This window comes from Buteo buteo, chromosome 19 (genome assembly GCF_964188355.1).
Source record: "Buteo buteo chromosome 19, bButBut1.hap1.1, whole genome shotgun sequence".
NCBI lineage: Eukaryota > Metazoa > Chordata > Aves > Accipitriformes > Accipitridae > Buteo > Buteo buteo.
The window spans coordinates 3,182,113-3,209,802 of NC_134189.1; the positions used below are offsets into that span (position 1 = coordinate 3,182,113).

Genomic DNA, 27,690 nt, shown 5'->3' on the forward strand with positions numbered 1-27,690 from the left:
TCCCCAACAGCTGTAGCTGCTGACAGAATTCCAAGGACAGGAGCCAGCCTGCTCGCTTTCCCACTCGGGGGAAGGCTGAGCTCCCGGTACCCTTCTCGGCACACGCCGCTCATCCCTCTGCTGCTGAAGACACCCCGGCTCCATCTCTCCTGTGAGCAGAGTGGTTCAGCAATACTGAAACCCAGGAAATTTTTGCAGCGCGAGTCCTCAGAAACATCCACGTCAAGTTGTCCGGAGGGTACAAAATGCACAAGATTTCGGTGGTTTCCGGAGACGATGGTGACCTCCGGCCGCCCACGCGGTTGCAACTCCTCCACGCCGGTCCCACGCAGCTGGCAGCGAGAGGGTGTTTGTCCCGGCCGGTTCTGCACGCACAGCTTCACGGCCTCGGGACCGAGAGGAGCTGCATCTCCCGAGGTTGTTTTCTTGCTCCGTCACGAGGCAATAACGTTTCCCCGCGGGGCCCGTAGCCGTGGGCGCAGGGACTGCGTGGCTGCTTTCCTTGCAGGTGGCTTTAACCGCAGGGCCGTGCCACACCGCAGCCGAGCAGGTAACGAACGCCCTGGGTCTGGCTAGCACAGCGGCTGCGATGGAGCGCCGTACTGCATGCAAGCTCCAGCACGCCCGCCGGTATTTGTAAAACATTGTTTTGCTTTAATCTGGCTTTTTAAGTAAATTGTCAAAGCCCTTTCTGTTCACTAGGAACCTTTTTCTTTCTTTTTTTTTTTTGACTGCAAAGTTTCATCTTTCAAAGCTTGGCTAGTTTTGAGTGATGCTGAAAAACCCCATTTGCAGTGGCTTTTTGTTCCGTGCTGGTATTGTTCAAGCAAAAGTGGTTGTTTTCTTTTCGTCCTGGCATAGCTCAGGAGTGACTGCATGGTCTGAGCTCAAACTTTCTAAAAATACTCACCCGTGAGGAGAGATCCAGCACGGCAGTGTTCAGACCCAGAGATTAACGCCTTGGAAAGGTGCAGTGGTCTGAAAAAGAAGCCGGTGGCAGCGTCGTGCCAACTCTGGGCACTGAAAGCCCCGGAGCTGCGACGCGTGGCAGGCAGAGAGGATCAGCAGAGCGCTGCGGGTCTCTCCGCGATGCCGAGACCCAGGTACGGGGGAAATCCACGCAGCGCCTGCAGAACCAGCCCAGGGGAACTACTGTTTGTGGGAAGGCTGTCGGGTGATTCAGAAGTCACAAAGAAAAGCACTTCTCGCTGCTTGGAGAAGCAAGGGTGAACGATGAGCCTGCTCCTCACCAGAGGCTGGTCTTGGTGACCACATCCTCTTGTCGGAGCGTGAGACGGGCGGCTCTGGGGGAAGGGAGGATGGCAGGGTCTGAGCAGAGCGGAGAGCAGGCGTATGACAAATTGCAGGAAAGCGTGTGGGAGCTCCTTTTTGTCCTTCCACTGGCTGATTGCAGGAAGCTCCCCAGGTGACGGCTTTAGCAGCTGCTGGGACAGGAGACCTTATTGTTCTGCGCTGGCGTTTACAGCCGTGCCAGTTTTTGGCAGGAAGCTACAAGACAAAACCCTCGCGGTCTTCTTTCTCGCTCGCCGGGTTTGCTCTCAAGGGGCTGATCCTTCAGCTCAGCTTTTTCAGCTTAGCTCACCACTTGAGGAGGTCCAGCTTCCCCCTCCCAGCCAGGCCAGTCCCATGGGCTTCGCCCTAAGACCCTGGCAGGAGCATGGAGACTTTTCACAGAGCTTGGGCAATATTAAAGGTTGCTGCTGTCATGCCTACCACTGCATTTCTAATGCTAACCTATGCGGTCACCCAGCATACCAACCCCCCCTTGTACCTGTCTGGGCCCTGTTTAGTTCCCATTCCCCTTTCCCTGGCCTTGGGCTCAAGTTCTGTTCTCAGTTTGGGTTTTCTCGGTGACGCAGAGGAAGAACATTGGGGGTTTTCTTAATCTGTCTGGCATCACATAGGAAGGCAGAAGCTGGCAGAGCCCTTGAGATGAAGGGATGTGGGAACACGAGGGAACCGTCACTGCTGGTCTCACTGGAGCTTGCAGCGCAGAAACCGGCAGCATGTGGCCGTGTCTGCAAGCAAACTCTTTAGGTTGCTGCCATCTCCCCGTTCTGCCTCTCCCCCACGGTGCTGTATGTCCCCATGACACTGTGCCCAGCCCGTGGTGGCCAGCGGCACGTGGCTGACCCAAGGGCACGGTTTCCAGCCCCTTCTTCTCCAGCCTGCGGCCAGGGGCACGGCAGCTGAGCTCTGCCGGTGTTAAATCCCGAGCCTTGTTCCTCTGCCCCCTTTTTCCTTCCCTCCGTGGGGTTTTATACCGAAGACGGGAACGACGGTCACGTCCCCTCCGAGGAATCACCAGGCTGCGGCATTTCCAGCCAGGGCGGCTGCGCGTCGGAGGCTGCCGGCAGCAAATCCCCCCGCCGCGGGGGTGATGGGGCAGGCAGGTTGGTGTGTCGCCGGCTCTGCTGAGGGATGTCAGCCGGAGTTTTGCACGGAGCGGATGCGCCGGGTGTTGTAATCTCACCTGGAGAGCACCTGGCTGCGGTTCAGCCCCCACCACGCTTGCCTGCGCCCGTGATCTCACGGGGTTTTGCAAGCCCAGCCAGCCCACGGGGAGCCTAGGGGTGATTCAGCCGGGGAGCCGCTCTCCCAGCTGAGTCAGGCTTTAATTCCTGCGTCTCCGTGCCCCACTGCGGGGAGGGGGATAGGTCTACAGATTGCAGGAGCCCTCACAAGCTGGGGTCTCCGCAGCACTGCTGCCCTTTTGCCTCCCCCCCGCAGCCCAGCATCCCGGCCGTAGCTGGCTCCCTCGGTAGCTCCTTCCTCTCTGCGGTCCTGCTGCGCCGAAACAGCTGCATCGTGTCAGCCCATCGGGCTGCGCCGTCCCAGTAAATGACCCCATTCCCGAGAAAAAGGGATGGAGCTGCCAATGTACAGCTCCCTAGATTGAGGGGAGGGCAGCGGACGGCCCAGCCGTCCTCTGGGGACTTCACCGTGCATCTCGTCCGTGTCTCCCACCACCATCGCATCTTTTGCCGCGCATACGGCAGCGTGGGTAGCGCCCAGCGTGTTTAAATCTGTAACCCCTGCTTTGCAGAAAGGGCGAACGGGCTTGCGGGGTGACTGGCAGCACCGTCGGCACTTAGCTGGAAAGCCGCGGCCAATTCCCTGGATAAAGAGGCTGAGCGCCTGCAAATGGTGCCCATGCAAGGATGAAGGAGGGGCCGTGGCCCATGGGTCCCTATCAGCAGCCCCACGAGCTGGGTCTGGGGGCACTAGGAAACAAAATGCCATTTAACGGGGCGTTCTCCTGCCCTATTTCTGCCCCAGCCTCCGCCAGTTCTGCCCTCTCCCGTACTGGGGCAGGGGGATGGGACAGGAAGGCCCTCGTTATTCAGGGCTTGCTAATTAGACGGGAATGTTATCTCCAGCCCAGATGTCAGCTCTGACCTCCCTCTAACCTTCTGGAAATCAAAACAGATGCAACTCTGTTTGTTTTAAAATAATAAAAATAAGCATTTGGGGTGAAGCAGGAAAACCTGGCCCTGGGGGTACGGCTGGGGAGGGAGGAGGGCACGCGACCAGATAAGCCTGGTGAGATATGCCAGGCTGCAGAGCTGGGAGGGACAGGCCACCCTGCCCTGGGCAAAGTCCCATGGCTTTTGGTGGCTGTGCACGTACTTTGGGGCCTCTAACCTATATCCAGTTGTGGCGGTGGTGCAGACACAGCTTCCCTTCCCATCCCATCCCAGCTGGGACCGGTAGATCCAGAGGTGGAACTGATGAGGAAGGTCAGCTGAGTTTGTATTTTACCTCCCTGCCTTGGCTTCGGGATTTACCAAGGGTCTCAAAAGGAGATGTTGATCCCTGGAACGAGCTCTGCCTTTCAAACCTCACCGCCTTTTGGTCATGCCACCTAAGGCAGTCCCCAAATTGTTTCGGACTAAAGGGAACTGGGTGACATGAACAGCTGGTGATTCTTGTCCTTGGCTTGTAGTAAAAACTTGTTTTATTGCATTTCTGTAATAACCTTCTGTAGTTGAGGAGCAAACTTTGCCTGGCTCTGAACCGGGCCAGTCCTTTGAGCACCTCACGCTACGTTAACCCAGGTTTACACCTCTGTTCCCCGTAGCAGACTACATGGCTTTGCTTCCTCTTCTTTGTAAACCCACAGCTCTGGTCTGGAGCTTAATACCCAGGAGGTCTTTACCCGGCACCCCTCGTCCTTCTGTGTCAGACATCCAGGCACCCTGAGCTGCAGCACCAAAATTCCTGATGCCAGAGGCTTGACGGCAGTCCTTGCTGCAAAATGAGGATTGGATGTGACGGGCTGAGAACCAGCACTCTCGAGCTTTCTTCTTCTGCTGCAGCCTCTGCAGCTCGGGATAGCCGCTGGTCCAGCCTTGGCTCTATCCTGCCCGGGCCATCTACACCGCAGAACGGGAGCGTGGCCTGCACTGAACTGCCCCAAGCCCCCTCTCCAGGGACAATTCCCGATGGGATTTTCAGCTGTGTAAGGTGGACTGGGGAGAGCTGAGCTGCGCGCTCAGCCGGCAGAGCTGAGGTGCCCTCTCCCTGCCTCCCTCCTCCCTCCCTGCCTGCAGATCGTGTCCATGACCTATTGGTCAGCCTCGTACCTGACATCTCAGATCCTTGCGTAGCGCTTCCCCCATCCACAGCCTGGAGCTCATCTCAGCTTTTCCCATTTCCCATCTTTTATGAATACCTCAGAGGGATTGCTCATCACGCAGCAATCCTGATATTGCAAAAGGCACCGCTGATTTGCAGTCACACGTCATTTTGCCTACCATTATCCCCGAGACAGCAAGCAGGTAAAAGTTTGGATGTTTCCCTTCTCGCTTGCCTTCTGTGAAATCACCTGCTGGCCCACTGAGTAATGGGTGGTTTTTTTACGCTCTGAAGGTTGTGCCTCACAGTTATGACATCACAGCAGTGATGCATTGCCCTCCAGCAACATCACCAGAGCAGAACATGATTTCTGTTGTCTTCCAGCCCTAGCTACCGCCTGGTACACCCTGTCTCCCCGAGCTTCAGGGTTACTGAAGCAGAGTAATAGCTGACAGGTGAGTAATCGAGAAGCTACCTGACCAGATTTAGACCTGACTGTAAACATCGTCTCCGATAACAATGGGAAGGAGGATCCGTGCCTGCTAAGGTGCAGAGCTGCTGAAGGAGAAGGACGGTGCACAGACATCCCTGGGCACGCATACGGACAGCATTCACACTTGCAGTACAGGTCCGCTCACAGAAACCAGCACAGCTCCCTGGACTTGAGTGAATTTGCACCCATTTTTATGACCTAAACTTCTGAGCCAATATTTACATGATAGGCGGACGCACCAACTCGCTGCGTGACACTGCGTACGCGCTGTGTCTGACGTGTGCTGCTACGGTGCACGCAGACGCCAACAAACACACTCGCAAAGACTCGTGCTTTTACAAGTAGGCAGAGACGCCTGCTCTCCTCCAGGAGGTGAGACGGACAGTTCCTCAGGCTGCTTCAGGATGGTCCTTTACATTTGCAAGAGGGACATTAACAAACTGGAGCAACTCCAGCGGAGGAGCACAAAGCTGGCACGGAGCATCTGACACATGAGCAGGGGCTGTGGGAGTTTGCAGAGGTTTGTCTTCTACTACCCAGATGGGGGTTATGCAGGAGGTAGAGCCAGATTGCCAGAGGTGCTCAGTGAAAGGACAAGAGGCAAGAACAGAGACTGTGGATTTGCCATCCTCAGAGATTTTCAAAACCCAGCTGGATATGGCCCTGAGCGCCCTGACCTAACCTTAAGGCTGGTCCTGCTCCGAGCAAATGGTTGGACTGGAGACCTCCAGAGTTACCTCCTACACTAAACGATGCTGTGATTTTGGTAATCCTACATGTCTGGCAATAGACATTCCTTAATTCAGATACTGATTGCAACCACTTGCATGTGGGATGCTATAACAACCCCTGTGACCAGCCACGCAGCTGGAATAAATTCATTCACAGTATCACTGGAAAGGAGGCTTTCTGGCCTCTCCTGGGCTGCGATTCCCTCATAGTTTCTGACCAGCTTACATCTGGCTGCCCATGACCGTGCATTTCCAGCACCTCTCTAGCACTCAGGCAGTCAAATGGACCAAGGAAATGGTCAAGCTGGAAACATCTTTCTTTTGGTTCAAGTTTTTTTCCAGCTGGATCAGCTGGCTTTGTCATCTGGGACTGGCAGTGGGAGTGTGACGATCAGATGAGGGAGAGGAACGGCCCCCCTTCGGGGACTGCTCAGACTTGGGTTGACCTAACGCAGTCATCAAACCCTGACCCTTGTGAGGCTGAGGAGGAACACCATGTTCCACCCTTGCAGGTTAACCTAACTCACGTCACTCCTCCCGGGGGAAAGGGTGCACAGTTTCTCTTTCTTGAGCCACAAACAGCCTGCAAGCAGTTGAAGGGTGGCTGTTGTGAGAAGCTCAGGAGGGGGGGGGATCACCTGAAATCACTCCCACAGCTCCCGCCCCCCTTGGCTCTTAAAATATGTGGCTTGAGAACTATAAAAACTCCGTATGCGGTAGGGAAGGTCATTACCTCTGGCAGCTCATGCACCTCTCCGCAGACCTGGGTGTCTGAGAACTGGTAAGCCCCCATAGTAGCATCCAGCCCACCCAACCCTGCGTTTCTGCGACTTGAACATAGCCACGACTACGAGAAGTGTGTTATAGAGGAAGCTCTCAGCGCCTGTTTCCTCTCTTATAAAACAGAGATAGCTGCCTCCTGGAGTGCTAAATATGACTGGTTTTGGTAAAGATTGCTGAGGGCTGGCGGTCAGCGCGTGTTCCAGCCTTCCGCAGCTCGCAAGCGGCACGGCTAATCCCTGCCTCCCGCCTGCTGCTCCTTCCCGAAACATGCCAGTGTTCGCAGAAGGAGGTGGGTTCTGTGACATCTTCTTTTTTTTTTTCCTTTTTTTCCCCCTCCTATTGGGATAAATTGAGTCACACTGGGATGATGTCCTACAGGCTGGCAGCAGGCCCAAAACCAGAGTTACAGCCTGAATCTTGCTCGCTGTACCCCCCTCCCCATCCCAGCCACCATATGCGTGTGGCTTAACTTTTCATGTCCTTGGTTTAATAAACTCGTGTCAGGAATTTTATGTGCATAGCAACCTTATCTGATGACAGTGACATTTTTAGTATGTTTATGCTTGGTTTTATTTGTAACCAGTTTCCAGTGTAGTTCAGCCGGGTGGATTGAAGGGGATTGAAATGTGTAAGAACCCAACGCGCCCACTGACAACTCAGCCAGAAGTACAGGGGGGGCTCCGAAGCACATCCAGAGGCAAAAGGATCTGCAATGGAGTTTGTGCACCAGATTTGCCAGCTGCAGCCTTTCACACAGTCGCTAGAGTCTGACAAGCAACACTGGGGGGGCCGAGGGGAGGGTTGTTTGTTTTTCCTTTCTTTTTTTCTTCCGGTTCTCAGTACTATCACAACCAGATGGGAATAGGTTTCCCACGTCGGATGCGGGGGACTCTCCAACCCAGTGCTCCCAGATACCCACAACATGACAAATACAGACGTTTCTGCTTCACCACAGCTCCAGCTAGTAGGAGTTATGGGGGTGGGAAGGGGAGGGGAGCCGGGTCGTTTTGTAGTTTGAAATTTAAACAGCTGGATTCGGCGAGGGTTCCCAGGGTTTTTCCCGGGAAGGAGGTCAGTGGCTTGTGCAGGCAGATAGCCTGGGAGCAAGCATCAGGAGTGCCCCTCGAGGCTCCACCTCCGCAGCTCTGCCTCGAATGGAGCACTCTTGCCCGTATAAGGCTGTGGTTGTCGCAACGAAAAACAACCATAAATAGTTGTGTGATTGTTACCTGCCTCGCTCTGTGCAAGATTGGGCACCTTCCCAAGTCAGACTCTTCCTGCCTGCAGCTTCCAGCGCTCCCCTCCCCACTTCAGCTCCAGAAAGGCAGCGTTTCCCATGTCTCTGCTCTCGGATGTGCAAGCCCAGGCCATGAGGTCCAATTTCTCCAGGTGCTTTGCCCTTGGACTGTTCAAAGTGTAGAAAGCCTCCTGCCCGAGGCTATTCACTTGCTTCACAAAGTGCTGCGGGAGGGGGGCTGCGGCTCATACATCTGCATGCCTTTCTTCAGCAGCTCGTGGGCCAAAAGTTTCTTTAGTTTGAAGGAACTCATTCTTCATCTTCTCTCATTCTTCAACTGAGAGTGTATGTACCAGGGAAGCTGTAGGAGGAGAAAGAAAATTAGTACAGCGGGGCAAAACAGGACACTAGCAGAGATGGTAAACAGCCCTACGCAAGACGTTTCTGTTTTCTTCTTCTCCAGGGTGTGAGATCCCACAGGAGAGGATGCATCCAGGTAGGGGACTGCGTGACAGGGAAGGAGCTGTGCTGACCAGCATGTAGGCAGGGATTGCAGCACCTTGCTGAGCTTGACCCTAATCCCATAGCATGGCTGTGGCACTTCTCTTGGGGGGTCCCCTGCACCCTGCGCAGCCCCTGGGGACCTGAGGTACATGGGGACACGCAGTGCGGGAGACTTTGCTGTGCCGTGCAGCCCCTGCTGTCGGCATCGAGGGAAGAGGCTGTCCTCAGGGTGTTACGCTTAGCATGTGAGCCTTCAAATGGCCACCTTCCCCCCATCCTTTCTCTCCAGAAAAATGATCTTTCTTTCTGAGATGCAGTGCGTTCCCATGGGGAATACCGAAATGCAGAGGAGACTTTGCTGTCTCCTGGGAGGAGAAGCTTATCACAATGAGCCCACACTGTGGGCTAAGCAGCAGCAAAGTCCTAGAGCAGCAGTCAGGAGACCTGGTGTATCCGTCAGACAATTATTTGCCTGTTTCCTGATGTGGCTGGGTTTTACTCCCTCCCCCCTTCTCAATTTTTCTCTAAGTAATGAAGCAATTCATTGTCAGTGCATATTTTAAACACTGACTCTCTTCGTTCCTGTCTTAGACCCGGCACACACTTCCCAAAAGTTTCCTGTGGGCCCCAACTACAGCAGTTTAAACATTTTCCATCGTACGTGAAGCAGCTCTGTGCTGCCACGGGGTCCTTGGTTCCCTGACTTGCCTGGTCAGTCAGGGTAGTATACTGCACCCAGGTCCTGCCTGGGACCTGCTGCAGGCATTGGGGCCAGTCTCAGCCCTTCTTCACTTCTGATTGCTCTCTCACACTGAGTTTCTTTGGTCTGTTTGAGCTTGAAAGCTCTTTGGGGAAGGCAACAGGAGCTGATCTTGGCTTGAGAATCAGTCTTTGCTACCGCAACGCAGTGACAGAGGAGGACTGTGGTTTGATGTGCAGCAATAAAGGGGGGAATGCCTATCTTTGCTAGATGTCTTCACTAGACTATCCTCAGTCTCTTCCAGAGAAGAGAGGCAAGGTTGTTCCCAATGAGAACTGCTATACTTGGGAAGCTGCCACTGAGAATTATGAGTTTTCCCCTAGACAGTCTTTTCCAGGTCTGCTGGCAGGCCAGGAGACACAGACCCTGTTGGGACTGTAGCTTGAGCCGCTCTTTCCCCAGTCCCACATAAACACTGCTCCACTGCTTTCTGGGCACCTTCACGGAACGCAGATGTAGCCCCCCACCTATGCTTGAATATCTGGGTGCCTTCTACATTGAGAAGGTCTTGGGCAAGCAGCACTATCACAGGTGACGAGAAGCGTGACACTGACTGGAGACTGAATCGTAACAGCCTTCTCCTGGTACTGTGGGTTAAAGTACCTCGCTCCCTTTCTCAGAAGTTCAACAGAGAACAAGATTAGACAGCAGCAGTGTGAAAGGTTTCAAACCAATGCAGGGTGTAAAACGTTTAGCATTAAGATGGCGCTTGCCCTTAGAGTACAGTTTTCCATCATTGGGATTGCCTCTTTTTGAGGCAGAAGGACTGCCCCAAGCCCCTGGGTTTTTTCCTTCCCGTGCCGGGAGGCAGAGGGAGGAGAAGGGTACCAGTGCCAGGGTGGCTGGCACTCCCTTTTGGGACAGCTCGGTGCCAAGAGGTGAGGTCATTGCCATCGGGACCAAGCGTAGCGTTGGCAGGGAGCAGGGCAGGGGCCTCTGCCTTCCCAGCTGTTGTGTGTCTCTGGAGCTGAGCAAAAAGATGTCCCGCAGGGCAAGCGGGGCCCTCTTTTTAAAGCAGATTTTGCTTTGCAGATGGAATGGATGGAGAGGGTCTGGAGGAATTACAGCTCGCAGCCCCTCTCCGCTTTCCTCTGTTCCATTCTCTTGCGGGTGTGAAGGTAGCACTCATTTCAGGGCACACGAACCCACATCAGATTCTTTCCCCATCCCCAGGCTTTTACACCCAGAGTCACTTGCAGGGGACCATAATCTAGATTTTCAGTTTTAAAGGAGACTTTACAGTGATCCGAAAAGACCTTGGACTCATGTATCCTGAAGAAGCACAAAAAAACGCATCTTTAAGTGCTCCTAATTATATCTTTTTTTTTTTCTCCTCCTGCTTTACACATTTTCCTGCTTAGGTTTTTTTTTTTTCTTGTCTTTGCTAATTAGAAGACTAATTTTAGAAATTAGTCTTGTCCACTCTGGAAAACTAATAGAAAATTAGTAAAAACACAGTAGCATGAAAATGAAAGCAAGCCTGGGGAAAGGTAATTGTTTATAACTGAGGGGTTTTGTTAACTCCTGTGCCTAATTAACACACTACAAAGGGGAGCCTTTGTTGAAACTTCCACACCCTGCTTTCTCAATTAAGGTACAAGAGAGATCATAATAAAAAGAGCTTGGAGACAGCTGGTATGTCCCCTAGCAAAGCTAAACCTGATTTAGCATTCCTTAAATTTAAAAAAAAAAAAATTAAACAAACAAAACCAAACATACACATATCTTCTTTTCCTGCATGTGATTCTTTTTTTCTCCATGTAATGCAAAGCTCTTTCTCATGGATACCTAGTAGGAACAAAAAACTAAAATTATTATCCTCATTGCTGATGTGTTCTTAGCCGACAGGAAAAAAGGGCTGGGATGATTATTTTCAGGGTTATGATGGCTGTTAGAAGAAACTTTGCAGGAAAGCTGAATCATCGGGTGAGCATCTTGTTTTCATCTTTTTGTGTTTTGCTATCCCACATCTAAGGGGCGGCTTATGAAAATTCAAAAGGCTTTTATACATGTACATTCCTCTATAAAGAGTCAAAGAATTATAGGCCTCTGTGCTGTCTCGCAATTAGCCGCAAACTTATGTAGAGGTGTGTGTTTCAAGTTCAGTGTTAGATGCATCTGTAATCAGGAGAATGGTAGAGTAGCGAGAGGTTTAAGGATGCTTTTACTCCATGTGTAAACAGAAAAGACGAGGAGGGAGTGGACAGGATTTACCCTGGGTTGGTTGCCTTGACCCACTAGGTAGAAGAGAGCAGAGCTATCTTCTTATTTTGTGTTTTAGATTTGTATCACACTTGGGTCTGTAACTCAAAGTCCAAATATTCTCTTCACAAAAAAACTTTTAACCTCCTTTTTTTTTTTTCCTGAGCCAGTGCAGAAGGCAGCAGTGCTTGCAGGACTCCTTACATCCCAGCCTAACACAAGCTGCTACCTCATGTCAAGGAATTTCAGAAGAAGCCCCTGAGCACCTCTGTCCTGTGGGTTTGATTCCTCTAACACTTTCCTGTCTCCTGGTAGCTGAGAAATATTGCAGAGCAGGTGCTAGCCTGCAGTTGGGCAGCCCAGTAGCCTGCTACTCCTCAGTGAGGTATTGATTTTTGACAGGAACTTTGTGTTATGCAAACATGCAGGGTGCCCAGTGAGTTGCTTTCTTTGTTCCAGAATAATCCCAGGAAATGATGCTCTGATATATGGGAAAGAAGATGACTGTGTTAAGTGGAGCTCATCTGCACCTCGGCTAAAAAGTGGTTTCCCACAGCGGTGGCACCTCATCTATCTCTCTTGGTATTTTCTCACATCCTACAAAGCTAATGCCTCAGTAAGTCCCGGCTGATTTTCTGCCTTTTGTGCCAGCGCTGTCGGTTCAGTCTTCTGGTCCGTTCACCTGACCCAAACACGGGGCTGAGAATAAGGGCAACGCACGGATCTTTTTTGTGTCCTGCACTGGCCCATATATTTCTGAAGGCAGAGCAGACTGGCAAAGCTGTACAGAACAGTCCACGCGGACAGTGGGAGGCCGGAGGAGCTGGGAGAATTGAGGAGGCTCTCAAGGGAGCAGGAAAAAAGTCCCAAATGTGGGAGGGAATCTTGGCAGAAATGAAAGGGGGGTTGTTGAGCAAAGCATGCACTGGCTCCAGACGCACAGAGCTTGCAATATGTTACGCTGAGAATCTGTGGGTGTGTTTATAAGACCTGCCGCTGACTTGCAAAGCACAAAGGATGTAGCCTCCTCTTATCAGAAAAATGTGGCTTCAGTCTTGCAGAAGAGGGAGAACGAATGCTTGCATAACTTCATATTGAGTCTTCTTTCTGGTTGTAGCCCGACAGAATGGTCCCGAAGTTTGGCTTTGACTGGACCGACTTTGGTTACTGGCAGACAAAAGTGGTGTCTTTAATTGTGGCAGGCTATAAACGAGTTAGTTCCCCTGCAGTTCCCACAACAAAGCTACAATGAGAAACTGCATGACTTTCTACAGCACTGGAAAAATCCCTTGTTCCTAGCATCTCTTGGGCATACTAGAATATTTCAGGCTAGTTTCACTTTGTCCTCAGCCAGTTCCCTGGAATGAAAACCACAGAGCCACTTCATTTGAGCAAATATTTGGCCTTGATTACTATTGCAGGCTGAGCCCAAAAACAAACAGCAAACATGAGGTAAGCAGAGAGGCACCATTAGCAGAGCAAAAGCTCACACGGTAATCTCAAGAAAGGCAGCAAGCTGAAAGTAGGGGTGCTCTCTTTTTTGGGGGGGAGGGGAGACTAAGTTCCTGCTGGGAGAGGAAGAGGGAAATGAACATCCAGATACACACCTTTTGTTTAGAGGTCCGTTAAAGGTGACTGATGCTTGAAAAGTAATTAATGAAAAAAATTGTGAAGTAGTTAAACACTATCACCTTTGCGTATTCTCTGAACTTAGTCCTGTTTTCCAAATAGCACAGTCACCCTGCTACTGAATTCTTGCTTCTGTAAAAACACAGCCCAGCCCGAGACCTACGGAAGGAAAAGAGAAGCAAAGGTGCCGTAAAGCTCTCCACAGCCCTACCTTATCAGGATGAATTGAACAGCGTTTAGATGGATTCGTCAATCTCTTTAAAGTATTTTTTCCTTATCAATATCTGACCCAAGCCTGGTATGTATTTTTGCTACCTGAACATCACAAGCATGACAGGTGCAGGGTGACAGAGGGGCTGGGGAGGGATGTTATTCTCCTTTCAGCTTATCCTCTGCCGAGGAAGAAGAATGCCCCCAAGCCCTTTTAAACTCAGGAATCTGAAGCATTTCTTGCCCCCTCTGAGAAAAGGGGAAGGAAAAGGAGGTATTTGAGATGTTAATAAAGGCTCCTTAGCAATTGTTGAACCTGGGAGCTGTGAGGCCAGGACAGACAAGCCTAAAATTACATGCATCATACTCACTGAATTATCACTGAAGGAGCTAAGCCGTAACTGTGTGAAAATGGTTATTTACAGCAGCAAAGAGTTGCCATGCTTATTTAAAGCAGGTAACAGGATATGTTCTGCTGGCATTTTGGACAAGTCTGGGTAGGCCCAAGGTGGAAAACTCAGATTCCAAATCTTGGTTTTGGGGCAAAGATACTTTTGCTGGATGGCTTGTATAATGGTGTTGGATGCCAGCTTTCTCTGAATTTAAAGCTGAATAGAAAATAGTGAGCAGCAAGAGAACAGCGCTAGAGGAAACAAAGTTAGGAAGGGGATATACTGAACTAAAAATGTCTGTTGCTTAGCATTGTGCTTGCATTTAGTTGCTAGAGATGATTATATTAGAATTCCTTGGAGGTAAAGAGCTCTGGGCCATTATTCTTAGTATGCCAGATCAGGAATGTGGTGTCTCTAACCATGCATAATGGAGTTGTAACCTCATCTTAGGGTTTGGAGGGACTCGCAGGCTCCAAGAAAAGTTTTCCTCTGCCTAAGACAGAAGTTTTCACTTAGGTGTGGTTCTGAGGATACTTCCACGACTGCCTTCAGACAGAGTGCAGCTGTTTGATAACCTGCTTCCCCAACAAAGGTCCCTTCTACAAGATTGTGTCACTCCCATTTTATTGAAAGCAGGGACTCTGCACAAGACAAATATACTTACAGTGCTACATAACCAATGGGCAGAGATTTATGCCTCTGAATGGTATCCCAAATGAGCAGAGATGCTGTATGTAAATGCTTTGTTTTTCAGCTGCGGATCTTGTTATTAATGTGTTAGGAAAGTAAAAACATGTTCCTCTTTTACTAAAGCTGAAGCAAGAACCACAATGAGGGAGCAGGAGTTCAGCGGGTTGTTCACACGGGCCTGTGTGGGTGGAGGGTTGGGGAGAGGTGAAAAGTAGAATAACTGTTTTAAATGCTAGAGTATGCCAGGTACGGCTCCTCCCCCGTCTTAGGGCACAGGTATAGTTCCCTCTTAAATTTTCTCCATCAGCAGTCAATTTGAACGACTCCTATCCCAGTGCCTCAGTTTAATCCCTTCAGTTGTGCTGATGCATCTCTCTGTGGGCCTATAAACTAGATCAGTGAACTGATCTTTTTTCATAACCTTCTTTTTTAACTCTACTTCAGTGATCCAGTTTACAATATGGCTTTTGGAACATCTACATCAGCACCACTGGAGCAGTGGTAAGCTATGACACAGCACTAGGAACAAACGGCTACTGGGAGAAAAGAGCTCTGCTGATAAAGAGGGCATGATGGAATCGCACCCCGCCATAGGAGAAAGAGCCAATTAAGCCGTACCTTTCCCACAGCCATGCCAAAAGTTGGGTAGTCATGCTATGGGTAACATCATTCTGTAAAAGGGCTACTCTCCTCCTAGCATCTGCTACTGGCTGCTTCTGAGACAGGTTACCGGGCCACGTTTCCCTTACTGTGGTCCAGTGCAGCACTTCTATGTCAGCTGCTCCTGGTGGAAATTGGATGAACAGAGCTAGAACTTGGGTTTAAATGGTTATTCACTAAATTTGTAAGCTCTCACCCCCCCAGTGGAAACATCACTTGCTTTCACCCGTTCCACGTCTTGAGTTCATGGTTTTCCACCTTCTTACAATTTTGATTTGGCATTCGTTATAGGAGTAGAACAATAAAGAAATGGTATAAGGGGAAAAGGAAGTTGTGTGCTAATAGATGGTGCCTAAATTGCAGACAAATTTCAGGTTGTACAGAGGACATAGGTGTGAAGTCCACAGACATATGCAGCTTTCTTCTACAGACCCACTGCCAAAGAGCCATTTCCTTTTGTTACAGTACATGAATACCCTTCAAGTTCTCATCTGCATTTATAGCTGCTCCTTTGTATGGGTGTACGTATTAAAGCCACTCCAGGGCTGCTTTTTTTGAGAAATTCTAATTATGAATCTGCACTGAAACTAGTGATGTTTCAGGCTTTTGCAAAAGCAGAGCTCAGGCTTCTTAGCAACACCAGATTGTGACATTCTCCAGATCTGTACAATGTGTGGTTTCTGTCTAAACCTACTGTGGTTAACATTTAGCAATGTGACTTCTCCAATGAAGTAAACACCTTTTGTCTCTGTCACTCTTCTTGTTTCACTCTCTCAAGCTTGTCAGTAAGAAATTGGTTTTGGAAGACATTTCTTCTGCCTCAGCAAAACATTGGAAATTATTCACCAAAATGAATTTAGCCACTTTGTTTGTCAGATACAGAAATCAAATGTCCCTGCATTTATTGTTGATCACAGAAATCCAGGCTTCTCCCAGGGACTGCTGTTTGCCAAAAAACTTAAACCCAATTGTCTTGGATTAGACCAGTGTAGGGGAAAACACTGCAGTACAGTAAAGTGGTCTGCAGTTAAGGCTGGCAAATTGAAGAAGCATCTCTGGATGCTCACAGCTTAGTAGATCCCCCCCGAATCAGTACCATTAATTTACTCCCACCGAACTGGTAAACATGTCTGCTGTTGACATGATTTTTTTTCAGAATTCAATGACCAGTACAGGTTTGTTCTTCCAAAGGATGCTGGCTTGCAAACATTGATGGAAAATGTGAGTGAAGTTGATCAGAAAGATGCAAATAAACATCCTGTGAATTTGTAGAAAGTAACAGATGTATAAAATTAATATGATAGCTTTTTTTAGTCATACTTGTTTCTCTCTGAGGTGTGTCTCCTTTTCCTGGGTAACTTCCTGCCACCGGATCAACATAAAAACCTGTTGCTCTTACTTTCAAAGTAATCAAGGTACAGAAAACAGACATTTCCAATCTGACTTGCCTCAACTACCACACATCTACAAATCTGACCATGAGGGAAATACAGAGAGTTTTCAAAAGAGGTGGGATACACTTTTTATTAAGGGAAAGGATGATGTAAACCTGCAGCAATCTTTGTTCTGAACTCAGTTTTGACACTTTACTGCTGAAGTCATCAAGAAAGTTTTGATTTTGACTAAACAGGAGTGGGAGCAAGTTCTCAAATTTAAAAAAAAAAAAAAACCAAAAAAAAGAAAAAAATTGCCAAACCTTAAGAAGACAGTCCAGCCTGACCTTAGACTTAAATCTTAGAATCAGGAAGAGCAGAGTACACATGAAAGTATGAGAGTCGGAAAAGAATAACAAAATTTTAAATGCCCAGTATCATGTACGTTCTTCAAAAAAGACTTTGTGGCAAAAAAAAGCCTTTTTATGTCTGCATTTCATGCTTGCAGTCATTATCTTTTATTTCCCACATCACTACTGCTGTCAGTTCATTCTGCCTTATGTATTTGCTTTCCCAACTAAGATCTGCTATTCCTCTCCTTTAAAAGCTTCATTTAGACTTGATATTGTCTGCTTTCCTTCACTTACCTTTCCTTTCTCAGCCACTTGGCTGAAGAGGCAGCCTCTCCTTTTCTTAAAAAGCTTTTGATATATGTAGTTACCTCCACTATTTTCGTTCTGCTTCATTTTCGTGGGTGAAGTTAAAACCCTGTTGTTCAACCAGTAGATATCCTTTCCATATGTTAGTCACTTTTTTTCATGGATCAAAATGAGTCACTGGATACTGCAGATCATTTCACCATCTAAGGTATCTGATTTTTGTAGGTATCTCTGGTTGTCACAATTCCAGCTTCCTTTAATTTTCTGCCTTGATGTACTAGTGAAGACCTACTCTGTATGTTCCCTTCCCACTGCCAAATTAAATTCTCATTTCTATTTTGTACCTGTATTTACATTCCTCATCTCTGCCTTTAACAATGACACCTCTGTATCCCTGATACTCAGCTGTACAAACCTTTCAGTGATTTCTCCCACTGCCTTTTGTGTCTTGAGATACAAAGGTCTAGCATTGTTTCCAAATGGCTGCAGTGAATCTTTCTAAGCCTGAAGTGTTTCACTTGGACAAGAGATGCTTACTCGAGACACTTCTCTGCTAACTTCTCTCTTTATTCAAGCCTCTCTCACTTCATTTGCCTTATCCACTTGTAACTTTTGGTATTGCCATCGGTAAACCTCACCTTGCATTTTCTGTCACTGGTGCCTACATCTGCAAATCTGCCCTCCTTGCAGAAAGCAGGAAGCCCCAAAGGGAGGGAGCCTTGTATTTCTGCCTGCTTGTAAAACGTGCCATAAACCTCATCCGCATAGCTGGATCTGACACATGGACTTGCATATGCTGTACTCTTTTCAGAAGGACTTTTGTCTTAAATCTTGGCTGCTGCTTCCTCCTGTTACTCATCCTGAAGTTCAGCCTCGAAGAGCGCTGTAGCAAATGCAAAGAGGCAGAACTACACCACCCACCTCCACCTTTTCACACCTCTACTGTTTTGGCGTGCCTTTTTCAATGCATTTGGAGCCTCCCGTAACACACACACCAGCTGTTTGGACACTTCAGCAGCATCAGGGGCTGCTTACACCAACACTTCTGCTTGCGCTTGCCTCAGTTCTGCCCATTAATCGGATGAAACTCAGTTCCGACTCCCATCTTCCTATTGCGGTCACTGCAAGACAACAGGGTCGGGTGGGCAACTTCTCGACCGGCTGGGGAATTCCCTCCCTTCCCCGTTACCGAGGCCTTCGGGCACGGCCTCTGGAGAACGGCGCCTCAGCCCACCGCCCTACTCCCGGAGGCTGACCCCGAGCTCCCTTCAACCAGGCTAAGGCCAAAAACCCGAGGCCCCTCCGTCGTGTACAGCGAGGCAAACCTCTCCTGAGGGGCGAGAGGCTGGCACGAGCCGCCGGTGCCCGCCCGGCGCGGGGCATTGTGGGGTTTAGTCAGGGCACGGCCTGGCGCGGGGGGTTGTGGGAACGGCTCGGTACCGTTCGACCCGGGACGGGGAAGAAAGGGGGGGGGGGGGAGGATGTGTGGAGGGTGTGAGGGGGCTCGGGGGCTCGGTCCGGCCCCGGGGTCGGCGGGGAGAGGCCGGCCGCCCCTCCCGAACCCGTCGGCGGCCGCCGGGCTGGGCCGGCCCGTCCCGTCCCGCCGACGGGCGGGGCTCCGCGCGCGCCCGGGCGTTGCTAACGGCTAGAGGGCGCGAGGCACCACCCCCAACGGCTCGCCGCTTCCTCGGCGGTTCGCCTCCGCCTCCTGCGGCCGGCTTCTTATTGGTAGGGGAGGCCGTCAGCTTTCCCTAACCGGCGTCTCTGATTGGTTGACGGGTGATCGGCGGCGGGGTGAGAGGCGGGACGGTGGCGTTGCTGATCCGCGGCGGCTCCTCCTCCTCCCCGGCCGGGCGCCTCGCAGTGCCGGTGAGTGAGGAAGGCGGTCGCGGTGCCTGCGGGAGGAGCCGGCAGCGTGAGGACGCCGATTCTCTTCGCCGCGAAGGAGCGCAGCCGCCGCCGCGGCGTTTTCCCTCCCTCCTTCCCTTCTTCCTGCCGGAGCCGGGCTCAGGTGAAACCGGTCGGGTGGGGCGGTGGGCGCGGGTGGTCCCGGTTTGTTCTCCTCACGCACACGCACACACAGCGCGGGTTTCGCGCCTTTTTGTCCAGCCGGCTGAGAGGATACCGCTCTCCTCCTCCTTCCCCGCCGAGCCGGGCGGCAAGAAAACCGGCCGGGAGCCGACCTGCCGCGCCCGGGGTGTTCCCCGTCGTCCTCCCCCCCCATCCCCTCGTCCTCCCCCTCTCCTTCGGGGGCGTGTGTGCCGCCGCAGGGTTGCATTATGCCCAGGGAGTTGCCTCTCTCCTCCCTCCACGCCCTGGTAACTGGCCTCCTCTGAGGTGGCGGGGTAGCGTTATCCCCGCTCTTTTTCCCCGGACCGTCCTCTTTCCCTTCCCTCCGGTGCGTCTCCCCGACCCCCCCCCCCCTCCTCCTTCGCGTTTAAGTGTCCCTCCTTTGGAAGTAACGGGCAGGGGAAAATGGGACCGTTTGGCAGCTGTCAGGGCTGTAGCCTGAGTCACAGGCTGACAATCCTCCTGCAGACATTGCGCTGGGCTTGGCTTCCGCCCTCAGATCTCGACTTCCTCGTTCGGTTTGGTCTGTCGAGTGAAGCCAGGAGAGAGGGAGGAGGGAGTGACAGGGCAAGATGAAGCTTGCAGTGAAAACTCTTGCAGATAGCTTGCGCTTTCAGGCATCACCTCCAACCGAGTAGGAAAAGTTCTCCGGCTTTTAGGGATATGGTTACCAACCTGTCTGCAGTAGGTGTGGAAAGTAACAAGTTCCGTAGCCCCCGAGGGTGGTGTGTAGCCAGGGGGTTTAATAAGGATTGCTCCTAATTTGCCTAAACACAGGGTGAAATGAGTTTTAAAGCAGTAACGTGCTTCTGGTAATAAAGTGGAATTTTTCAGAAGTAAACTGCATTGGTCAGGAAGCTCTTCATGCCGTGGCTGTTAAATTCCTCCCCCCCCCCCTTACAGTTCCTTTCCTTCCTCCTTTCCTTCCACCTTTTTTTATTCTTGAAACACCGTTTGTGTTCTTCATCTTTCTTCTTCCACAGGTTTTTCTTCTGTATCCTATGTCATCCTGTCCTGAGCCACGCTCCATCAGAGCGGACTAAGAACCTAAGCTTTTTTCTAAGTGAGCAGGTCTGTCCTAAACAGAGCAATCTCTCAAGTAATGCGTAAGAAATTTGTGATTCAAACTTGAAGAGATATTTTAGTGAATGGACTTTGGCCTGCAGACTATGATTTCTGTGCCTCTGCCCTACACTATAAAGAAATATAAGCTAATTTGCATGGAGGCTGTTGAACCATGGCTTGAAAGATTAAATTACACATCCCTAACTCTCCTATATGTCTCCTGTCTGTAAGGCTAGATATGGTAAAGTTTTAACTCTAAAGTAACAGCGCTCTAATCAGTTACTGCTTGTGTAAAGATGCTTTTGAAATTACTCACTAGGTAACAATGTGACTAAGTTCACTTATCCATGGCATTCCAGTAAAAATGGCAATCATAGTGCAGATATGTATTGACTCACAGATGCACTGTCTGCAACTGTAGCGCTCTCTCCCGAAGTTTAAATGAGATAAGCAAATATTTTTGTTAACTAGAAAGTTGTAATGAGGAGGAAGCAATTGATAAATGTAAGTGGAGTTGTCTTTAGCACAAAAGAGTTTTGAAGTTGTTAATCACAATTGCCAAAACTGTATAAACACCAGATTATGCTGCTAATCTGACCTTGTAAAAATAACTAAAGTGAAATCATGCAACAGTTCTGTGAAGCTCTGTGTCAGGTGGAACTGTTTAAATTGATGTGTTCTGCTTCTTGACAGCTTTATTTGTTGCGCTTATTCATAGTGTGCACACTGTCTTTCTGGAGGTGGACAGGCAAAATTTTCACTAACCCTAAGGTAGCTGCAAAACTGCTAGTGGTGGATAGAAATGGGGGTCTGAACATCTCATATTTACTGACCTGGAACCTCAAAGTGAGTATGACCAGCACCAAGCTGGTGAGTTACGTGGTTCTTTTTGTAATACGGTGTCATCTCTTGGATACTTGACTTGTATAGCCAAGATCTGATTTTGGAAGTTCTCTGGAGAAGAGACTTCGACCTCAAAAGTTTGCTCTGCCAGGTAGCATGTGGCTCTTTCTGTATAAACAGGAAGGCTAAATAGTCAGGTTCTGTCTGTCCCAGAAGAATGGGTGTAGAAACTGATGGCCTTTTATTGGACTTTGTTTGCATAGATTGTTAGATATTTCTGCCATAGTTCTGGGATTATTTTTTTTCTTTCAGGTCATTCTCATAAGAAAAAAGTTGCCAGGGTGATATTTTTGTCTGAAGAGAAAAAGAAAGAATAAGCTTTTTTCATTATTTCCTCTAGGTGGATTTTTGATATGCTTCAGAATGTTTTAAGACAAATGGGTTGTAAGAGGTACACTGTAATCTTTTGAGTGAATCAGTAATGAATGAGTAATAATAATAATATAGAAAAAAAAGAATAAAATTACTTGTCCAGTAAAGTTGTAGGGAAGATTAGAAGAATTTCTCACTTAGGAGGCTGAAATAATCTGTGTTGTCCAGCACATTACTTTGGTATTATGAAAAAGTTGGCGAGTGTTCAAACTGTGTAGCGGGTGGTAGCTCTAATACCCATCTTTGAGTTGAAAACTGTGGTGGAGTCAGATGCCACAGGTGCTTAAATCTCTTTGTAACAGTACTTGGCACTGCAAATATTTCTACTACAAATGCAGAGACTTACATTTACCACTGCAACAAACTATCTTGAAAACTTGAACCGCTATTATCTTGGCAGGTCTTGAAAAATAATGTGCTAAATGTTTATAATAACTAATAATTCACAGGTTAGTCCTCTGTCAGACTATTCACATGCAGGTACAAGGAAGTGTATGTGTATCTGCATGGCTACTAACTACATGAAAATATACTTCAGTTGTACTGGGAGATTAAAGTAGTCTGTCTATACCCAAAAATTCAGGTTTTGTTCTGTTAATCTCCAGGATACCGAACAGACGGGACAGGACACGTGTCAGAGGTATTGTGATTTCTGAGCTGATTCTGCTGAATCTTCTGCTTCTACCCCCCATCCCTAGGCCTGTGTCTTGCCCAGATTCATGTTGTTTATGACTTCGTGTGGCTATAATAGGGTGAGATTATAAGCGGACCTACTGGAGGTACAGGAACCCATTTGGTGAATGCAAGGTTTACTGAAAGGGGAAGTCGAAGTTAAGGCTGTCTTATCCCCCGCCCTGTGCACTACATCTGCTTTCTTGCATGGTAACTTCAGGTTATTGGGTAATGTGCTGAAGCTCACTGATGGCTAAAGTGCATTTTAGAGGCTCACAGTTAGTGTGCACACCTACTAAAAGGTGTCCAAAACTTTAATCCTGAGTGTATGATTTAATATGTTTTTGTTTGACTCAGCAATGCACTCAGTGCCCTCTAACATCCATTTTTGTCTTTGATTTCTTGTATAAATATCTTACTAGTCTTTGTTTTCGTAGTTTGTAATTGAGGCACAGCTGTTTGCATGTTAAGTAGAGAAATTGTGTGCCTGATGTTAAGTCTTCTGTGGGTTGGAACAAAACTATAATAGCATAGGATTGCCTACAGCGGCATTGTTTTTGCTGGCAATTGCTCTAGCTTAATGGTGGCTTGGTGACCTTGTACCTTAAATTTCTTTTCAGTTAAAGCACACTGTGGTTCTAATTGAATTTCCTAGCGTAGAAAGAGATGGAAACTAGCAACCTGATTTAAATAGAGTGTGATGAGACAAAAACACAAATGCAACTTCTGCCCTGGAAGCTAATGCAAATGGGTGTTGTCCAACTAAATGAAATGCATCAATTTACAAGTTCATCTTAATTATGGTTTATCCGCTTCACTTTTTTCTTTAGTGGCTGTGAGAACTTGTTCTGAGTACCTGAAGTAATAATCTCAACACCGATTTGTCTTGCAATCCTAGGCTACTGTAGTGGCTTAACATCTTCTGACCTCATTCCAACCCAGTCATGTTCAGCGTAATGGACTTGTCCCTGTTTTTGGTTAATGGCCCTTTGCCGGTTACTATTCAGCACAATATATTGCCTTTCTGAACATCCTAAAAAGTCTAAAGAAATAGTAGTGTCTACAATTTTCCAGTGGTAGAACTGTGATTGATTTCACTGAGTGATACTTCCAGAGCTAGTACTGCTAAGTCATGTTCTTTTTAAACGTAGCAAAGTGGAAACTCTAAAATTGATCTGGCGTGCTTGTCTACTGCAAATTATTTCTTATAGAAGTATCACAAATGTATTGCTGTTGGATGCAGAGAGGTATAATGAAATAGAGCTCTGCATACTGTGGTTTGACTCCATGACCTCTTTATGAAACTTATGCCTCTAGAGTTTTGTACATAGGGTTTGGGTTCTGCTTGTCTTCATGACTAGAAATTTAAATTTCTCCTAATGCATGTATGCTGACTCTACTGAGAGTAGTAAATAAAACCACATGGATGAGTGATTTCAGTAAATTCAAGCTAATAATTAATATATGTTGAGGGGAACTTAACTTGGAAATCTGTATCATAAAGTCTCCTTAACTGATGAATACTTCTATTCATCAAGAACTACCATTTTAATGAGTCTCGGCAGGAAATCCATTGTGATATATGCCTCAACACAGAACTGGAGTTCTGATTTGAATGAAAGCAAAGTAGGCGTTCAGACTCGTAAGAAAAGAGGTTTAGAGAAACTTTACAGCTCAACTTTGACAGTCCCGTGCAGTCAGGTATTTTTTTCTTCCTGTTGGGCAGCTTTCTGTTTAAAATGTAAGATTTAAAGCATGCTCTTATAATAGTTTACTTCCCTTTTTATTGTTTGTAGTGATGAGCGTATGCTCATTGGTGTTTTTCTTTTAAGGTCAAGACTTCACCAGTTCGCTTGAATTTAGGCTTTTCTAATCCACGTTGGAGGTGCAGTAGATTTGACTTTGGTTAAAGTCAGTTGTGGCCAACATTTGATCCAGCTAGTTTTACTGACGTACATAGAGTTGATTTAAATATCCAAGAAAAAAAAAAACCTACAGCGAAATTTCCATGAAAAAAAAATTAATTTCAGTTGCTTCTGTCTTTTTCTCCAAATGTGACTGACTTAAAACAACTGTTGTATCAGTTTGTAGGTAATTTTTTAGTCAGTAAGCTCTTTTTGGCGGGAACTGTTATACTGTAGGTCTGCTTGCCATTTAGTGCAAGAGATTCTAGTCTTGCTGTGCTCAGAATCGATAAAATCAACTATTTTGAAATGTGTGAGTATAAATTAATTTTCACTGATAGTGTTTCTTTTTCTTAAATTGGTAGTCCATCTTAGGACTTAGGCATATTTGAATGAATACAAGATGCTCAAATGTAAGAATTTGACAACAAATACTGAATGTAAATCTGAAGTCAAACCAATGAACTGGATGAGAAAGTTCCTGGCTAAGCACTTAGAACTAGTTGATTGATGAGGTAAATTGACTTTTGACCGTTTTTTAAATGTAGATGAAGAAAAATACTCTCTGACTTCCGTTTTGGCCATGTCATTCATAGTTTAAAATGTAGAGGAAGGTATTGACATTCTTCTTTGGTCTTTTTTCTTCCTTTTTTTGGGTGGTTGGGGAGGTAGGTAGTTGCATGTTTCACAATTAGTGGAACAGACCAGAAGGGGTAGATTTGAGATGAAGGTGTCCAGAAACAGGCAACTTAATTCATAAATTCCTGATTGCAGGTAACTACCTAGAAAACAGTTTTAGTTACTTTTTGCTTGTAAATGCATCTGAAGTGGTCCAAGAAATAATTTTTTTTTATTAATGAATTTTATTTTTTTTAGCAGAGTACCACTTGATGTATTTTATTCTTCATAGGTGTTCAGATGTCGTTGTTTCTGTTGTTCAGAGATAGGGGTGTTTTTATCTCTTTTTGACATCAAGCAAAATGTGTTCAGCCTTTACAGGATTGTTTACATAATTGGATATGGGAGTGTGGATACAGGTATATGGTAGACTATTTACAATAGTTAAGTAATTGGATACTTGAAACTGTCATGTTTCAAATGGATGTGTCTGTTTACTGACAAAGGAAATTTTCTTTCTTAGAGGAGCGTAAGTACAAAATAAGATTTCTCCACAGGCACAAAAACTCTTTGAACTGTGACTTAACATTTGTGACTTAAACCAGTTCACTTAGCTTTTATCATCTGGGTTATATTGCAGTATGAATGTTTATAGCAGATACTGAAGTCTTTGACCTTTCATTACGCAGTAAATTATTCTGAATTGTTTTAATGGCCCTTCCCAAGTCAAAGTTTTGTGCAGATGAACTTGAGTTTGCAGTTTAATGCGTATATGATGAGAAAGGAGAATGCACAAATGGGATGGGGAAGGTGTATGAGTCATAATTTTTCTTTAAAAAAGGGATTGCCAATTTATTAGACAAACCGGTGTAACTTCTAAAAATTATCTACGTATTGTCTGCATAGCACTGTCATATACATGTGCACAGTCAGTTTATCTTTTCCTCCACATAGTAGGAATTAAAATTTGCCATGTGCAAAAATTATTAAGGTTTTTTTTTTTTCCTAAGGAGCAGGACTACATAGGTAGATTTTTAGTTCTAAAAACTTGATGTAGATTTAACTGATAAATATTACCATGCTGTATTATACCAATTCTATCAGGAAAAAGTACAACAGCAGTAATGGTTCAGCTCCTGCTTGTGTGGATAACGAGAACATCATAGAATCATAGAATGGTTTGCGTTGGAAGGGACTTTAAAGATCATCTGGTTCCAACCCTGCTTGCTCAAAGCCCCATCCACTCTGGCCTTGAACACTGCCAGGGATGGGGCATCCACAGCTTCTCTGGGCAACCTGCTCCAGTGCCTCACCACCACCGCACCGTAGTGTATACGGTTGTGGAGAATTTGTTAACTATGCTGGAGGCGCATGAAACAGTGCTGCTACTCTGTGGTCAGTGTTTCCTCATGTTGTTTTTTATCCTTTTATGCCAGAAAGCAAAACTTTGTTGGAAACTTCCAAATTATATTTGCCTCCTCTTATGGGTACTGTGGAATGTCATAGTATGTCAGTCGCCTACCAGAAGGGGATAATTTTTTTTTTTTTTTTTTTTTTCCAAAAAAGTCTTTTCCTGTAATGCCAGAACGGAGAAAATTTTATATGCCATATAGCCATGATTGTAACAGTTCAGACTAGGTTCCTGCTATCAAGTGCCCCTGCTTTTACTCATTTCAGCTTGAAAGATGAGTCCTTTCTTCCCCTTTAATACAAAAATCAGTGCTTCAGAACATCCAGACAGGAGGGCATGGTTGGGTGAATTCTAAAATAAGAGATGCCTAATGCTGTTCCTTTTTAAAGACTGATACATTTGACATTTAGGGAAGAAAGCACAGGTCAGGAAAGGAACAAGCTAACCAGAAAACAAGCATGAGGCTGAGGTGTACAGACGAGACAAGCGTTCCTTGCACGCTCCGCTGAACCAGGGGCTTTCTCTAGAACATTGGTTATAATGGATAGCTAAGTAAGGAGCCATGAAGCTGTGCAAGACCTTGAACGCAATAGGGAAATGTCGCAGTTGGAATGTTTCAAAGTTTGTCAGACCATCTTGAACTTGATATTTATTTTCTATGAGGTTGTTCTCAACCCGGCCTCCTTATACATCCTGGAGCTTAAAGCTATGTAGCTTTTCCTTCAGTGCAGGAGTTGCTGTTGTTCCATGTCCAGAGTGAGTCACTCTCCTCCTGCCCCCCAACTCCAAGATCACCTTAATAGACAGAGGTAGGTCCTCTTAATGAATCCCTGAGTATAGCTAGAAGAGTTGAGAATCAAAGTTGGACCCTGTAAAGGTGGTAGACTTCTCTGTGCCAGGGTTTTTGCCTATCATCCCCACAGCTGCTGTTAATGGTTCAGCAGAACTATTTGAAAAAAGAACAAAAATATGAGATGTAGCAGAAGGCTGTTTGTGCATGATCATAGTTTGGCACAGTAGGTTGAGCCGTAAGTGCCTAGAGAAACTTGGTTCCCTGCTGCAATGTAAAAATAATCTTTTTTTAAAATGGTTTGCCAGACATATTTGCACTTGGTTCTTTCCAATATGTGCTGGAAGAAAATTAGTATTATTGATGCTGAGATCAAAGCAATTTCTCAGTTAACGTAAGTGAGAATAATTGCTCCTGTGACTTTATCTTAGCCACATGTCTGCTAAATATTTGTCTCTAAAAGAGTGAACCGGAATTGTATTTTTCTTCTCTGTATTTAGGTGTAATTGTTTTGTTCCTTGTTCCCTCCTGTGATGAAATGAAACCTGGAGCTGACAAAGATGACAGGGAGTGCTAATTGATATAGAACTGTGTACTGGAAGAGCTACCTTACACTTCAGTGCCCCAGAGAGTTCTTGGCAGTTACCTTCTTAGCCTTAAATCAGAATATTAGGGAAGGAATGAAAAGTGACCCTGAGATAACAAGGACAGGCTGAAACTTTCCAAGCTCTTCCTCCTCTTTCATGCAATGGCCCTAGGGAATTCTGCATGCCTGATCAGAACTTTTGCAGTCCATTATGCCTCCTGAAAACAAGTCTTCCAGCAAAACAGTTTGAACAGCAGGGATGGGCTGCAGTTTTCTGAACTACAGCTGTCTCCTTAAGTGGGATTACTTTGCTGAGTGGTCACGAAGAATGTGTTCTCCCCCTGGAATGTTTTCCTTGTGGGCACACTGTCTCTGGA

At 47.2% G+C, this 27,690-nt stretch overlaps 1 protein-coding gene across 2 annotated transcripts in view; it reads left to right on the forward strand.

Moving 5' to 3' along the window:
* Window positions 1-18,760: 18,760 nt before the first annotated feature.
* The window catches only part of MYH9 (myosin heavy chain 9), a 72,369-nt gene continuing 63,439 nt past the window's right edge, over window positions 18,761-27,690 (forward strand). The window contains exons 1-2 of one of the 2 annotated variants that reach the window (XM_075051375.1): window positions 18,768-18,933; window positions 19,976-20,063. The gene's annotated coding sequence lies outside the window, so the exon portion shown is untranslated. Of the gene's footprint in view, window positions 18,934-19,975; window positions 20,064-27,690 lie in introns of both variants that reach the window. The other variant, XM_075051374.1, reaches the window with a different exon arrangement.